This window comes from Balaenoptera ricei, chromosome 20 (genome assembly GCF_028023285.1).
Source record: "Balaenoptera ricei isolate mBalRic1 chromosome 20, mBalRic1.hap2, whole genome shotgun sequence".
Classification (NCBI taxonomy): domain Eukaryota; kingdom Metazoa; phylum Chordata; class Mammalia; order Artiodactyla; family Balaenopteridae; genus Balaenoptera; species Balaenoptera ricei.
In genome coordinates this window covers 52,480,685-52,498,308 of record NC_082658.1, presented here as the reverse complement: position 1 = coordinate 52,498,308, position 17,624 = coordinate 52,480,685, and the positions used below count along the sequence as shown (strand labels likewise).

At 37.5% G+C, this 17,624-nt stretch overlaps 1 protein-coding gene and 1 long non-coding RNA gene across 2 annotated transcripts in view; both read left to right on the top strand.

The window, feature by feature from the left end:
* UBE2G1 (ubiquitin conjugating enzyme E2 G1) overlaps nucleotides 1-17,624 on the top strand; it is a gene marked incomplete at its 5' end in the record, with an annotated part of 96,897 nt that overhangs the window by 32,951 nt on the left and 46,322 nt on the right. The gene's annotated exons all lie outside the window — the stretch shown is intronic.
* Nucleotides 3,642-7,151, top strand: LOC132355363 (uncharacterized). Its single transcript, XR_009499594.1, has 3 exons — nucleotides 3,642-3,837; nucleotides 5,275-5,374; nucleotides 5,920-7,151. It is a non-coding gene; the product is annotated as an uncharacterized LOC132355363 (long non-coding RNA).

Genomic DNA, 17,624 nt, shown 5'->3' with positions numbered 1-17,624 from the left:
GTGGTATGGCTTAGAGGTTAAGTGCCCTAGCCTCTCTGTTATCTAACTTTTCTGTTTCTGTTTCCTCAGCTGTAAAGTGGAGATAACAGATAGTTCTCAGCTCATAAGCAGGTAGTGGTAATCAGTCAGTAGGCACCAGCACTATTGTGATGTACAGGTTGTTAAACTACTTGCTCCCTTCCTTGGCTGTTACCCTTCCTCCTTGTGATCTAGCCACTAAAGGGGTACTGTGTGGCAAAAAAGAGGGCCTCTGGGATGGTGTTCCAGCATAGCCTAGTCCTGGCATGCTTCTGATGGGTTGGTGACTGTTCTGTACCTGCTGTTAAATATTTTGGTTCTCCAGCTTGTCGGATTGTTTTGAGAGTAAATGAGTTGATGTTACATTGCCTATCTAAGACCAGTGTCTGGAGTATAGTAAATACTATATATTAGTGTTTGCTGTTATTTAGAATTTTTGTCAAAGAGTATCCTCTGTGCTGTCCGTGCACGATTGGCTCCATGAAATGTAGAAAACTTTTGTTTCTGGATATACTTTAATAAAGGAACTACCTTTTGAATTTACTATGAACATGTCCAGGACTGGTGTTTGGAGTGGTTGGAGAGATAACTCTTTGGCAGCTTAGTTCGTTGGAGGTTATTGAAGTGTTTGCTTTCTAATTCTATTTGATTCCACTTGACAATTTGTATTTTCCTAGAAAATCATTTATTTTATCTACATTTAAAAATTTAGTAACTTAAAATTTACTGGAAACTTATTTTGGTTTCCTCTGTATCATCTTACTGCTTCTTTTTCAGTTCTAATTTTATATAGTTGTTTTTTTAGTCTAGCTAATGGTTTATCTGTTAGAGTTTTCCCCCTTCCCTTCAAAATGCAGCTGCTAGGTTTTAGAATTAAATCTACTAGCTTCTGATTTCTAATTGAGTAACTTATGAATTTCTTTAATTCCTTTATTTTGCTTTTTAAAATTGAAGTATAGTTGATTTACAATGTTAATTTCTGCTGTACAGCAGTGACTGAGTTACACACACACACACACACACACACACATTTTTGTTTATATTCTTTTCCATTGTGATTTATCCCAGGACCCACTGAATATAGTTCCCTGTGCTACACAGTAGGACCTTCTTGTCCATCCATTCTATATGCTATTGGTTGCATCTGCTAACCCCAAACTCCCAGTCCATACCCCCCTCCCCCCTCCCTATTCTGCTTGGTTTTTTAGTTCTATTTATTTTCTAACCTTGAGTTGAATGCTTAATATTTAATTTTAATTCTTGATCCGTTGATACTATTTAGGCTGTGGATCTTCCTTTGAGTATAGCTTTATTTATGTATCAAAGGTTTTTTTATATTGGCAGTTTCTATAATTGTTATTTATTAGATAATCTGTATTAATTTTGATTTCCATCTTTGAATGGAGTAGTTTAGGGAGAGATAGTACATAAATGGTCAAGTCTCTTCCACTAAGGGGAGTAGTTTAATTGTTTCATTTTCAGATGGTGGTCTCTATTATTTCTGCTTGCTTAAATTTTTAGGTGTTATGGCCTAAATAGACGATCAGTTTTTATAAACTGTTCCATAGGGATTTTATCTCATCCCATCATATGTTGTTCAGCCGTTTTATCGTTTTATCTGTTTGGTCTTTAAGGACTGAAATGGTGATTGCCTTCTACTTTTATTTCTGCCCAGTTTTCTTGTATTTCTTTAAAGTTTGGGCTCCAAATATATATATATATATATACACACACACACACACACACACACACACACACACATATATATATATATATATATATATATATATATATATATGGAGAGAGGGAGAAGGTTTTGGTGTACATAGTTTTATATACATTATATCTTCTTTATGGATTGTAATCTTGAGCATTCTGAAAAGTGACCTTTTTGCCACCTTTAATGTTCTTCTACTTTGAATTCAACTGATAAGAGTGTTTATACTTGCTTGCTTATACTTATGTCTAACCTTTTATTGTTAACCTCTCAAAGTCTTTGTTTTAGGTTTGTCTCATTTAGACCCCATGTAGTTGGATAAAGAAAGGTTAGTCTTTTTGGACCCAATCTGAGATGCTTTTAATCATTTACATTAATATTGTATGTTTGGTTTTGCTTCTGTAATACTGTTCTTTTCATTGCCTATCTTTCTGTTTGGTTTTCTTTTTTCTGTGTTAAACTACATGGTTTATTGCCTTTATTTTCTCTTCCTTCTCTCATTTTGGAAGTTTATACTGTATTTCATTATGTCTAAAGTACCATTGATTGTAAGATTGTACGACAACCACTAACATGGTTAAGTTCTGTCAAAGAAACTATGACATGCCATTGGTTGTAACATGCATGCTGATTTCAGATATACTAAAATGTGAAAAAAAGTGCATCTTAGAATAGATGAAATATGGTAGCTTATAGTTCTGTGGCTACTATTATAAAGGTATAGCTTTAATATTCTTAAATCTGTTATGTTGTTTATCAAATAGATTTTTCTATTTGAGGAGTGGTTGTTTGAATGCTCTATTCTCAGGAGTCTAGTATGTTTAAAAATGTTGGAGGATTTCACAAGTGAAGTTATATTTTGGCTGGTTATAGAATTTTTGAGCTATGTTGCCTTCCCCTTAATACCCAGTAGACATTTCTCCATTATCTTCTGGCATCTAGGGTTACTCTAGAGAAGTCTGGGGCCAGCCTGACTTTTTTTTTCCCTTTGTAGGTGACCTACTTCTGCCTGGGTATTGGTAGAATTCTTTCTTTATCCTTGAAGTTCAGTAACTTCATCAGGATATATCTCGGTCTTGGTGTGATTCTCTATTACATTTTCCTGTTACATGGTAAGCCGTTTCAATCTGCGATTCAGGAATATTTTCTTATATATCTTGTAATATGCTTTCATTTTTATTTTTCCTCAAAAGACATCAGTTTTATGATTGTTCATCTTCATTTCCTGTCTTCATTTTATTTTTCTAAATGCTTCCTTCGTTCTCTTCTGCTGTGTTCTAGTGAATTTTCTTGAGGTTCTCTTTCATTTCATAAATTTGTTTTCATCAACATCAGGTCTGCTACTTCCTTTATGCTATGTAGTTTTCATTGTGCCAGTGGCTTGAGTACTTCATTCAATTTTATTTATTTATGTCTGTGAGCTGCCCTTTCAGCTTGTCTCGTTTATTTCCCTCTTTAAAAAACCTTTACTTCTTGTGGTAAAAACAGGTAAAACCACATTGTTTTTTGAGAAAATGGATGGGTAGAACCAGTTGCAAAACAGCTAATACCAAAATTTATTCTCCAAGAACACAAAAAACAAGTGATTAGTGAAACTTTTTTTTGTAAAGTCATGCTGTTAAGTGTGCTTTATTAATGGCACGAAATATGGAAAAACCGTTATTCATTTGCAGGCTTAAAGACATTTCTTTTTGCAGTTGGATAAGCTTCTTTTTAACTCAGTAGAAATCTGTTTTGCCATGTGTGCTTCTGTGTGTATGAGGGAGAAGTGTTCAAGGATTTTTCTTATTAATCATTGAAAATCTGTTGAAGATTTCTCTTTTTCATCCAGTGAGTTGTAATGTAGACTAGAAAAAAATTCATTGAAAAAGAAAATCATGACTGACAGAGGCTCTGTCATCCGTATGTGCCACAGTAAAAGACCTGCTATGTGAATTTCACAGGAATGCTAACTTGCTCTTTGTTTTATTCTGAAGAAATGAAGGTGATCAACAGCGTGCCCCTTGATCTCCATTCGGGGTTGAAGGAAATAGTGAAAATTGTGAATGTGTGCAAATTGTGGTTACTGAGCATGAGACTTTCACTGTGACATATTTAAAAAGGTATAAGACTTCTGTACTTTAAAGTATCTTAGCTCTTTAGGGGATAGGTTCTCCCTTTTTTTTTTTTTTTTTAAATGGTGGCAGATACCAGCATTTAAAATTTTACTTTTGATGTTAAGAAAGGTTGTTTTAATTATTTCAACAGACTTGCACATTCATTATGGCCCAGTATGCCAGCAACATACTCAGTATTGTGAATAACCTGAATTTACCACTCCAGAGTCTAAGTCATAGCGTATCCTTAAAATTGAAATTGCCAGAATTTCTTAAAGGTTCCAAACTGTTGTGCTTGTTTGCTAATAATCTGGCAATTCCTAAGATGATATATATGTTTTATCTAATCTGTTAATTCAACAGATACTTACAGAGGGCCTACTACATGCCAGGGACTGTAACAGGTGCTGGACTACATCAGCAAACAAACAAAAATCCATGTTCTTTTAGAGCTTGCATTCTAGTGGGGGTAGGGGAGAGAAACAATTAATAGAAAGTTGTATGCTGCGGGGGAAGTATCCATAAAACGGAATAAAATAGGGACTATGAAGAGTAATAAGGAGTAAGGGGATAAAATAGGGAGTAGAGCGTAAGAGTGTGAGGGTTATGATTTAAAATAGGATGACATTTAAATAATTGAATTAGCTGAGGAAGGGAATCATGCAGAGGGTACAGCAAACACAAAGGCCCTGAAGTGGAGATAGTCTTGAATGTCAGAGGAAGATGAGGGAGAGCAGTTAGCTGAAGCCAAGTGTACAAGGTAGCAAGTAGAAGGTTGAAAAGATACTGGTTGATTCTAAAGGACCTTTTAGGCAATTATGCAGGCTGTTCATTACTGTGAGGCAGAACTCAAAGCCATTGGAGTAGTAACATGATCTGAATTCACAGTTTGACAGGATTGTTCTGGGTGCTGGGTTGAGAATAGACACACGAGAAAGAGATGTTTCATAGTACCCCAGTACACACATTTAAGTAAACATTTATAATTGAAAGCTTCACCAACAATATCCCTATTTTATTTTTCCTTTTATTAGGAAAAAATGCTGTTTATATCCCACTAGATCTGTTTCATGACTGCATAACTTATAGTTGAAAAACACTGCTAAATGAGGTGCATACAGCCTCTGCCTTGGTGGGAAGGAAGTAGAACGTAGGATGTTGTGTATTAAAAGGAAAATGAACAAAGTATAAAATAAAAAAGGATGAAAACTTAAAATCAATATTATACACACACTTAGCTTAAAAAATCAAGTAATCAAATATCAGTGATACAAAAGGCCTAATAATGAAGAGCCCCACTCTCCAGAGGCAACTACTTTGAAAAAAACCTTTTTGGTTCAGATTTCCTGGGGCTGAACTCCATGTTCTAAATAATATGCTTATAGTGTTTATTTTTTGGTTTATCAACTTTAGACATTCTCTGTTGACTTCTTGCTATGACAGATGTTTTCAGTCCCACTTCTCACTACGACGGTCACTGAACTGGCGCCTCTCTGGGGTTCTGCCCAGAAGATTAGCCTTCCTCGCCCGCTGCACCCCCTCTGTGAGTATTCTGCTCTTCTCCCTCCACTGTGCCTAATCCACATTCCTCCATCCGTTTTCCATCTTTTCAGAACCATGGGCAATCTACCTAGGCTTTTTAAAAAATATTTTTAGTTAAAAAGTTATTTTAAAATTTCTTTAGAAAGGCTTATTTAATAAAGTTATTAGAAAGGAGAAGAGATAAACACATGTGCTCATGCTGGCACCTTGAACTGGAAGATAGATTAGAGGTTTGGGCCAAATTTTTTGGTTTCACTTTTTAAAAATACATGTAGTGTATGTGTTTTTAAGAGTTAGATATATTTACAATATTTTATCTTTTAAAAACAAATTGTAAATATTTTTCCATGTCATTAAATACTCTTTCAAAGTATTTTACATTGATACATAGCATTCTTTCATATGCAAATATTGATACCATAGGATTCCCCCAATTTTTGACTTCAGGTTGTTTTTATATTACAAATTATTTAAATTATAGCTAATGCTTCTGTGAATTTTCCTTATGAAAAATATTTACACATAATCTTTTATTATTTCTCTTAGGATAAATCTCTAGGAGTGGTTATTGCGGAATCAAAGAAGATAAAACATTTTTTGAGGTTCTTTTTTTTCTTTCAGTTTTATTGAGATGTAACTGATATACAGCACTAAGTTTAAGGTATACAGTATAATGCCTTACGTATATTGTGAAATGCTTATTACAATAAAAATAGTTAGCATTCATCGTGTTATATAGTTAACTTCAAAAAAAGAAAAATAAAGACTTTTTTCCCTTGTGATGAGAACTTTTAGGATCTGCTCTCTTAGCAACTTTCAAGTATACCATACAGCAGTCTTAGCTATAGTCATCATGTTGTCCATTACACCCCCAGTACTTACGTATCTTATAGCTGGAAGTTTGTACCCTTTTGAGCTTCCTAACAAATATCACCACTTACCTGCTAGGAAGGTTATAGTCCCACTATCACTGTATTAAAATTCCATTTTTTATTGCGTGCTTACTATCAGGGACTTCTAAAAATGTTTGATTCTGCAAGGTGAAAAGAAATAATTTTAGGGACTTCCCTGGTGGTCCAGTGGTTAGACTCCGCGCTCCCAATGCAGGGGGCCCTGGTTCCATCCCTGGCAGGAACTAGATCCCGCACGCCACAACTAAAGATCCCGTATGCCGCAAGGAAGATCCTGTGTGCCACAACTAAGTGCCGGTGCAGCCAAATAAATGAATAAATAAATAGTAAAAGAAAAAGATATAATTTTATTTTAAAAATTCCCAATAAAATTGAACACTTCTTGACAGTTTTGAATTGTGTGGGTTGCGGGGTGGGGGGCTTGTTTTAAAGGTTTGTAAGAGTAGTTGTTTGCCTTTTAATTTTTCTTTGGCTGCACCGAGCAGCTTGTGGGATTCCCTGACCAGGGATTGAACCCGGGCCCGGGCAGTGAAAGCACCAAGTCCTAACCACTGGACCACCAGGGAACTCCCAATGCCTTTTAATTTTGTATGGTGATTTTTGACATGGAAAAGTTTTTTTCAGTTATCCAATTACTTAGGCTTTGCTGTGTTTTCTTTAACAGAATATTTCCTATTCCTAAGATCAGATAAGACTGTGGAAAATTTGAAGATAGCTTTGAAATGCATGGGGGGGGGCGGAGAAACTTTTGAAAACAGTTGATTTAGAAACGCTTGGCCTCCTGCTTGTATTGAGAAAAATCTATCATGATAATTTAGATTTTGGATTGTTGTTGCTGCTTCTAAATATGATCAATTGCCTTGTGTTACAGAGTGTTGAATTATTAAACACTTCCATCAAAGTACAATGTACAAAGTTTTTTGTGTGTTTTTTTTAAGATATATGAGATGTTATTAGTACTAGTAACTCTGTGCTTGGGTAATCTGGCTAAACTAGTCTTTCCACCCAAAGGGCATGATACTTAATCTTTCTTTTAGTGAGTCATGGAACTTGTCACTATTTGGCATAATTCCATTAGGAACTTCTACTGGTGATAGTTTAGTCATTTTGGGGAAAAATTAACTTCATTTTAGATTAAGAGAACTTTACTGAAATTTTAAGCTACTTATAAGTAGCAGCATTTTATAAAAATGTTTTAAAAAATACCTTTAAAAAAGCCTAAATGGCAAGGAACCAGGCTTCATAGTAAAAGTTATACTGGGAACAGAAAGATTGGTTTATGAATTGGCTGCAAAAGATAGATCAATATTATTTTGAAGGGATCCCTATTTTTTGGGGTTATTGAAATCTTTAACCATTATAAAAATGTCTTGAATTTTCAGTGTATTAAAGTCTTTATTGAAATAAATTCCTATTCGTGAGCCGTGGATTAATTGTAGAGAGAGAGAGAGAAATCTCAGTCTCATGTCACCTGAAAGCAATTACTTACGTTATTGGTGTATTTTTTTCTTCCAACCTTTTTACTGTATTTTGTAATCATATGTGTTACTCTACTTAGTAATATAAACATTTTTTATTTTGCTACACTGTTGTCTCCACTTTCATTCTCAATGTGGCACAAGAGCTCACCAAGTGGCAGTCACGTAATTTTTTGTTCACACTCTTTTTTTGAAAAAGTTTAGTTAAACTCCAATTTTCCATGTAGGTGCTTAGGTTTCCTTTATAAGTTTGAGTAAATATATAAGTGATTTCAGGATTGTCTCATGGATTCTAGGGGGGAGGGGAGGAACTGATGTAGAGGAATGAAAATGGAAACAAAGAAGCAAAGCACAACAGCATCCTTTTATTTTGTTTCACCTCCACGCCCCCCCAACCCCCACCCCCCCCACCCCCCGCCCCCAGTAGTCTGGGTGCAAGGCAGTGAATTCGGACCAAAATCTTAAGCTTTACTGTGTCTCTTGTTAGCTAAAATAATTTGTGAATTCACTTGACGTTTATTATGCCCATCAGAGCTGGTATGTGTAAGGTACTAAAGTGCTTTTACAAAAAAGAAAAATCAGTATGTCAGTATTTTGAAGAACATAAAATAATTGCAGCTTGTACATTTACTTAAATAATTAATTTGTGAAAAGTATTTCTAGTTGTGTGTGTTTTGTTTTTTTAAATCAAGACTAATTTATCTTCGCATTCTGGTTCTCAGCTGGAGAACCAGACTAGCCATTCTTTTTCTAGTCCAGGCTTTGAGTTCCCACTCCATAAAAATGATGACTGGCAACTTGGTGGAATTTGATATCCCTCACAAACCTAAGAAGTCTGTTAGGTGGTCCATTTGGAGTTGTTTTTTATATACATGTCGTTAACAATGAGAATGAGAGTTTTGGCTTACTTGAACCTCACACAGACTAAAGTGGCCCTTTCATTTAGGAGAAGCTCCACAGAAAACAAGGGAGAAAGGGTTCCCACATAGGAAGAGAAGGGCAGATTTGTTTTCAAAGGTCACATATTAAGGCAAGGATAGCAAATGTCTCATCATGTGTTCATTTGGCTGGAGTGGCTCCTGAGTACTACATCGAGAAATTTTGAGCTCCATGATTGGTTTTTGTTTTATTTTTTTAAAAATTTATTTATTTATTTATTTGGCTGCACCAGGGTCTCAGTTGTGGCCTGGGAGATTTTTTTAGTTGAGGCATGCATGCGGGATCTAGTTCCCTGACCAGGGATCGAACCCGGGCCCCCTGCATTGGGAGTGCAGAGTCTTAGCCACTCACTGGACTACCAGGAAGTCCCCCATGATTGAATATTAATGGTGCCTTCCTTGAGTGTGGACCACATCAAAAGTGTGAGAGTGATTAAGAGCAGTGATATCCTCAATCTGTACTTCAGGATCTGTCACACAAAGCAGTAGGAAGATGACTGGCTTCTGTTTGAGGTGTTACCCATTTATCTAATTTGTATGTTTGGACTGTTTTTTGTTGTGATAAAATACACATAAAATTGATCATTTTAACCATTTTTAAGTGTATAGTTCAGTGGCATTAAGTACATTCACACTGCTTTGTAACCATTACCACTATTTCCAAAACTTCTTCATCATCTCAAATTGAAAAACTCTGTACCCACTAAACAATTTAACCCATTCTTGCCTTTCACTGGCCCCTAATAACCACCATTCTACTTTCTGTCTCTATGAGTTTGACTACTCTAGAGACCTCATGTAAGAATCACAAAGTATTTGTCCTTTTGTGTCTGGCTTGTTTCACTTACCATAATGTTTTCAATTTTCATCCATGTTGTAGCATGTTTTCATGCTACAGTCTATGTATGTTGTTTACCCATTCATCTACCAGTGAACACTTGGGTTGTTTCCACATTGTTTGGCTATTGCAAATAATGCTGTGCTTAACGTGGGTATACAAGTATCTGTTTGAGTCCCTGCTTTTAAATTCTTTTGGGTATATACCCAAAAGTAGAGTTGCTGGATCATATGGTAATTCAATTTTTAATTTTTTGAGGAAATGCTATACTGTCTTCTACAGTGGCTGCACTACTAAACATTCCCACCAGCAGTGCACAGGGCTCCAGTTTCTCTGTGTTCTTGTTAACACTTGCTATTTTGATTTGTTTTGATTTTTTTTAAAAACAAGAGCCAACCTAACAGTTATGAAATGGTATCTTGTAGTTTTGATTCATTTGATTTCTCTGATGAATAGTGATACTGAGCATCTTTTCATATTCTTCTTTCTTTTTTAAAATTTATCTTGGCTGCACTGGGTCTTTGTTGCTGCGCGCGGGCTTTCTCTAGTTGCGGAGAGCGGAGGCCACTCTTTGTTGCGGTGCGCGGGCTTCCCACTGGGGTGGCTTCTCTTGTTGCGGAGTATGGGCTCTAGAGTGCAGGCTCAGTAGTTGTGGCACACGAGTTTAGTTGCTCTGTGGCATGTGGGATCTTCCCGGACCAGGGCTTGAACCCGTGTCCCCTGCATTGGCAGGCGGATTCTCAACCACTGTGCCACCAGAAAGCCTCATCTTATGTTCTTATTGGCCAACTGTATGGCTTCTTTGGGAAAATGTCTACTCAAGTCCTTAAATTTATGAGGTTTGTATATTCTGGATATTAATCCCATGTCAAGATATGCAATTTGCAGACTTCTCCCATTCTGTGGGTTGCCTTTGATGCACAAGTTTTAAATTTTGATAAGTCTAATTTATCTATTGTTTTCTTTTTCTAATTATTATTTTATTTATTATTATTTTTTCTTGGCTGCGTTGGGTCTTTGTTTCTGTGCGAGGGCTTTCTCTAGTTGCGGCGAGCGGGGGCCACTCTTCATCGCGGTGCGCGGGCCTCTCACTATCGTGGCCTCTCTTGTTGCGGAGCACAGGCTGCAGACGCACAGGCTCCAGACGCGCAGGCTCAGTAGCTGTGGCTCACGGGCCTAGTTGCTCCGCGGCATGTGGGATCTTCCCAGACCAGGGCTCGAACCCGTGTCCCCTGCATTGGCAGGCAGATTCTCAACCACTGCGCCACCAGGGAAGCCCAATCTATTGTTTTCTTATGTTGCCTGTTCTTTTGGTTTTCATATCCAAGTAATTGTTGCCAAGTCTAATGTCATGAAGATTTCCCCCTATGTTTTCTTCTAAGAATTTTAGAGTTTTAGTTTTAGCATTTATGTCTTTGATTCATTTTGAATTAATTTTTGCATCTTATGTGTGGAAAGAGTCCAACTTCATTCTTTTGCATGTGGATATCCAGTTTTCCCAACACCATTTGTTGAAAAGATTGTCCTTTCCCCATTGAATGGTCTTGACACCCTTGGCAAAAATCATGTGATGATGTATGCAAGGGGTTTTTCCTGGGCTATTATTTTATTCTGTTGTTCTATGTTTGTTTTTATGCCATACTACACTGTTTTGATTCTTGCAGCTTTGTAGTAAGTTTTGAAATTAGAAAATGTGAGTCTTCCAACTTTGTTCGTTTTTAAGCTTGTTCGAGGAAAAGATTCAGTTGTTTAAAGGTTTCTCTCTCTCTGAAATTTTAAAATTACTTCTCAGTCTGTTTTACTCTTATGCTGTATAGTCATATCTACAGAATAGTGTATGTGTGTATGATGTATGCAATATAAAACATGTGCAGTTTAAAGAGTTGTTATAAAGCAAGGTATAGCTACTATCCAGGTGAAGAAATAGTTGTGCGAAGTTTTTTTTTTTCTTTTATTAACTGATTTATTTTTGGCTGCATTGGGTCTTCATTGCGGCGAGCGGGGGCTACTCTTCGTTGTGGTGCGCGGGCTTCCCATTGCGGTGGCTTCTCTTGTTGCGAGGCGCAGGTTCTAGGCGCGCGGGCTTCTGTAGTTGTGGCACGTGGGCTCTAGAGCGCAGGCTCAGTAGTTTTGGCACACGGGCTTAGTTGCTCCACGGCACATGGGATCTTCCCGGACCAGGGGTCAAACCTGTGTCCCCTGCGTTGGCGGGCAGATTCTCAACCACTGCACCACCAGGGCAGTCCTGTGTAAAGTTTTAAAACCACTGAACTAGAGCATGGACAATCAAGTGATTCTGTCGGACGAAGTAAGAAAACAGAACCATGTTTCTCAGGATGCACTGGGAAGAATACTATATTGGGGATGTGTTATTAGTTAGGGGATTGGAGCCCTGGGGACACAGGAGGACAGGATTTCCTAGAGCATGGTGGTGTAGCTAGAGTAGGGAACCTTTTCTAAACCTGAAAATACTTTGCTCTGGAGACGAGTCAGTTAGCAACTAAATTTGTAGTCTGTTTTGGCCAGGATTAAGAGGGAATAGGTTAAGAGTAATGTAGCTAGAAAGCAGTGCCTATTAAAGCTGAGTCATAATGTAATAAGAATTGAAGCTATTTTGAAACCCAAAGTAAGTTGATCTTGTCTTTCCTAATCACTACTGTCAAAACCCCAAGCTCTTTACATAATTATAGTCAAGTGTGATTGTATATCCAGTTGGATTGCCTAGATTTAAATGTCATTTTGGCAAAATATAATGGTAGGTACTTAATAATTATTAAATATGTTTAGCATGGTTCTTATATAAAGGGTTTAAACTTAGGGTTCATATGTTGTAGCAGTCAGGTGAGTTTTTGTATCTTCCTTCCCCCAAATAAATGGCTCCCTTTGAGCCTCTTAAAATGTAGTTGAGTTATAAGGACAAACATAATTCATACAGCTAGAATGTGGCAAATTCACTAATACAAAATACCAGGGAGCACAGATGAGAAGGTTAATTTACATTCCTGATTTGGGAAGGTTTATAGGAGGATCTGACATTTGAACCAGCCCGTTAAGATTTGGTAGACTTTCGGGAGCTCCCTGGCAGTCCAGTGGTTAGGACTTGGTGCTTTCACTGCTGTGGCCCAGGTTCAATCCCTGGTGGGGGAACTAAGGTCCTGCAAGCCTTGTGGTGCGGCCAAAAAAAAAAAGTTTGGTAGAAGTATGAATTACTGTTTAAGTATAGGGGATTGGCATTAGTAAAAAGAGGGAGGGGATATGATTTAGGAGTATGAGTATGATGGTGTGTATATTCAGAGGAGGGAAGGATGTAAAGTAAGAGATAAAGATGGAAAGCTTTCTTTTGAGGTCAGATCATAGAGGAACATGAGTGCTGGGTTAAGGACCAAACTTTTGTCCAAGAAAGATCAATCTGGTGACAGTTTGTAGGTCAGATTATTGGGGAAGATACTGGAAGTTAGGGTCATTTAGTAGGCTAGTTGGATGTAATGGGTGAAGAAGAGGGAGGAATAGGGAATGATTGCCAGGTTTCAAGGTTGGATGACTAAGGGGAAATAATGAAAGTCAGGTGGATGAACAGGTTTGGCGGGGACGATGAGCTTCGGTTGAGGTCCTGTTGGGAAATGGATTCTGAAGCTCATGAGAGGTAAATTTGGAGGTAACACCCCACACAAGGTAATACTTGAAGCCTTGGTGTGTGCAAGTACCTAAGAGTAGATTGTTGGACAAATAGAAAAGGGCAAATGATGGGTTACTCTTGGAAGGCTGTGTTTGGGGGGCAGGTGGAGGAAAAGGAGCCATTAAAATGCTGAGAAGTGGTGTTCAGAGAGGGAGGAGAAAACTAGGAAAGAAAGAGGGGAGTCATCAAAGCCTGAGGGAGGAAAGTCTGAGGGGCAGTGGGAGTGTAAATCACAGGCTCAGGTTGTGTTTGGAGTGTCAGTGATTCCGGGAAGTAGAGGATGAGAAAGGATTGAGACGGAGCTAAATTTTAGAGGGAGAGTTTGTTTAAGAAATTTGGTTATATACCATGAGAGAGTGAGAGGATCAGAAAGCCTTTTTAAAAATTGTGGTAAAATATATGTAACGTAAAACTCACCATTTTAACCATTTTGAAGTGTATGGTTTAGAGGCATCAAGTGCATTGATGTTGTTGTACAGTGTTAGAGTGGGGAAAATGATGCGGTAAGACGTTGCTTAAATATTTTTTGGTTTGATAAGTTGTCAGACTATTGTCTTTCCCATCTTGCTCAAAAAGTAGTTTACAGTGGCTTATCACCATTTGATATACTATAGTTTATCTTTCCCCATCAGCGTGAAAGATCCTTGAGACCCTTTTGTCTCAAGAGCAAAGAGAGCAGAAACTATTTTGTTCATTGTTATATCCCCAACGCCTAGCACATACTTAAATAAATATTTGAATGAATGAATAAATTCCAACAAGTTGACATCAATTAGAAGTGAGAATGAAAGGAAAAAAATGGATACAGGCATAAAGTATTCATTAGAATTAGCTTTGCTAAAAATACATACGAGGGCTTCCCTGGTGGCGCAGTGGTTAAGAATCTGCCTGCCAATGCAGGGGACACGAGTTCGAGCCCTGGTCTGGGAAGATCCCACATGCCGCGGAGCAACTAAGCCTGTGAGCCACAACTACTGAGCCTGCGCGTCTAGAGCCTGTGCTCCGCGACAAGAGAAGCCACGACAATGAGAAGCCCGCGCACCGCGATGAAGAGTAGCCCCTGCTTGCCGCAACTAGAGAAAGCCCGCGCACAGAAACGAAAACCCATCATAGCCAAAAATAAATAAATAAATAAATAAATTTATTTTAAAAAAAATACATACGAAATAATTCTTTGTACTTATCACTGGTGTAAACTGGCTCTTAAGTTTCTCACAGCCAAAGTGTAAAGGCAGATGTGATCAGTTACACAACTCATGGTATAGATAAGATAAAAATAAAGCACACACTCTGAAGAAGCCTAAGTATTACTGAGATCAGAAAATTATTTCTCCTGAATTCCTTTTCTCATAAGAAAGGAATATAATATAATATACAGCATCCTCAAAAAACATCCTTACCGTTAATACAGAAAAAAATAACCTTCAGTATGGGAGGAAAACAGTTGGGATAATTTTAATCATATTTTAAGATTAAACCTAGACTTTATGTTGACAGTAGCAATGCTAAAAGTAGATGGTCACTAGAGACATTTAAGAAACGTCAGGGATGATGAATAGATGGAATAAATGAAAAGAGTAGGGCATGGTTGAACATGATAAGTCTGGAACCTGCACAGTTGATTCAGAAAATGGGGAAGTTGAGAACGAAAGAATGTATAGGATGAAAATAAACTCAATGCTCTTCCTGCCTTGGAAATAGCTTTATTTTCTGATTACAAAAAGATTGTATGCGGGAATTCCCTGGTGGTCCAGTTGTTAGGACTCCGTGCTTCCACTGATCAGGGAACTAAGATCCCACAAGCTGAGCTGCGTTCCCCGCCCCACCCCTCAAAAAAGTATGTTTTACAAAAAGTGCCCCCCTCCAGACTTTTTCAGAAAATACTAAAAAAGTACATAGAAAAATACATTCCACATTTTAGGTATTGCATTTTCAAAGTATACCAACAAAGAATTTAGGTTAACATCCCCTTCAGTTTTTCTTTATAAAAGCAATGTTCGTCTGACAAATTTTTCTTGTTTTATGAAATGAAAGTATAAGATGGCTTCCATTTCCCAAAAAAGATCTGTTTTCATTGAGATTACAAATTTGCTCTTCAGCACTACCATATTTATTAATAGCTTTCCGCAATTCACTGGGGGAAATTTGTTGTAGCCTCGCTATCAGAAGAAGCCGTTTTACCAATGATATTTAAATTTGTGAAGTTTTGCACTGTTCTTAAACCTCTGAAATAATTCAGGACTTGCTTTGCAATGTAATAACTCCTCTACCGAATTCTCTTCTTCCTCCACTTTCACCTTCTTCATAATTTTGAAGATACAAAATCCTACTGCTATATCCGCATAGTGCTTAGTGGCATACATGCCGATTATGGTTATAAATCTATTGTACCGAGTATTTCTTGGCTTTTCAGAAAGGCACCATGCCATGCCCAAGTCAATGTTACCTTCATTTTTCTTTCTCTTGCATAGAAATAAACACTGTCTTTTATATGGTGGAGGGGGGATGTGGTCATAGTCAAGCTCTTGTCTTACGGTTTTCTTCCCTTAATAAGCTTTATCACTTCCAACTTTTTTGTTTGACTGTATGTCCTTTTCTAGGCCTCTTATGCTCACCTGTATTTTTTTACAGGGCATGCCATTTTCTAGAAGCCATTTTTACTCAATGTGGAGAAAATCGCTATTATGCACAGTATGCCTTTCAGTAAAGGTATATTGCATGTACTCCATTTCTCATCAGGCAGCAGGGTTCTCTCCTTTTGCTAATGTGATTATACATACAAATAAAGTAAATAAATTGTGATTAGAATTAGAGAAACATATCAAGTAGTACCAACTTAAGGAAAGGTTTGAGGAGGAGTTTAAAGCATGATGGTGAGATATACCAGAAAGTGAATTAATAGCAATATATCACTGCTGTTTTCACATAGTCACACGTGTTACCTCTCCTCTCTGGAAGAAATCTTGTATTGGAACTGGAATGGCCTGCTGCTTAGATTTATTTTTTTCTCCCTATGGCACGAGGGGGATTGGGCCTACTTAGAGGAAATAGTAGAAGAACCAGAAATCACATTGTTTTAATATGCATTTGAGTTAGAACATCTTACATTTATATTACCCATTCCAGTTTTGACTTTGTGCATTGCCTTTTTTGTCTTTGCAATATGAATCCACTTACGTGCACTAAGAGAAGATTAACGCTTGGTCATATGTTAGTAATTTTCCCCTGTCATTCAAGTGGTTACATTTCTATGCAGACAAAGCTGTCATTCTGATTTATGGACCCTCCCCCCTTTTCCTTTTTTTGGCTGCACTGTGTGGCAGGCGAGTTCCATGACCAGGGATGGAACCTGCGCCCCCTGCAGTGGAAGCTCAGAGTCTTAACCGCTGGACCTCCAGGAAAGTCACCTGACTTTTATGACTTTTGTGATTCATGTCTTGCTTAGTCCAGCCAAAAAATAAAAAAATATTTTTACTAAGTTATTTTGGTAAAATGTATATTATATATAAATGTTATATAAGTTTTGGATTTATTCCCCTCTCCACCAATGGACAATTCTGTAAATTCCCAAAGAACCTGCTTTTGTCTAGCATGTTCCAATAATCTGTTTATTCTGGTTCCCACTTTATTTTAATTATGCTATTGTAAAAATTGTAAAGCTTCCTGTTTCATTTTGAGTCTGAGTCCAATATCAATATCTGACAGGGCACACAGAAACCCTCTGAACCAATCCCAGTTATAGATACCAGTGTCTTCAGTAAAATCTTAGCAAGTTGAAATCAACAAAATAGTATCGATAAATGAATAATGGGATTCTACTTAGGATTGCTAAGATAATGTGTTCCTATTACTACTCGTACTATATATTAATACATTAAGGAAGAAACAGTCCCTTGATTGTGATGAGTAATAATATACACATATGTTGAAAAGGCATTTGAAAAAATTTGGCTTCCATTCTTTACCTTAAAAAACAAAGCATGGGGGGACTTCCCTGGTGGTCCAGTGGCTAAGATTCCGCATTCCCAATGTAGGGGGCCTGGGTATGATCCCTGGTCAGGGAACTAGGTCCCACACACCGCAACTCAAGATCCTGCATGCTGCAACGAAGATCCTAGGTGCAGCAACTAAGACCCGGCACAGCCAAATAAATAAATAAAAACCAAAAACAAATAAACCAGGATTTCCCTGGCAGTCCAGTGGTTAAGACTCCCCACTTCCAGTGCAGGGGACATGGGTTTGATCCCTGGTTGAGGAAGTAAGATCCCACATGCCATGGGCGGTGCGGCCAAAAAAAATTTTATTTAAATAAAAACAAACCAAAGCACCCCCCCCCCAAACAGACAAACAAACAAAAACCAAAAAAAACCCCAGAAAACAACCCCAAAGCAAAAAAATAACTTAGGACCT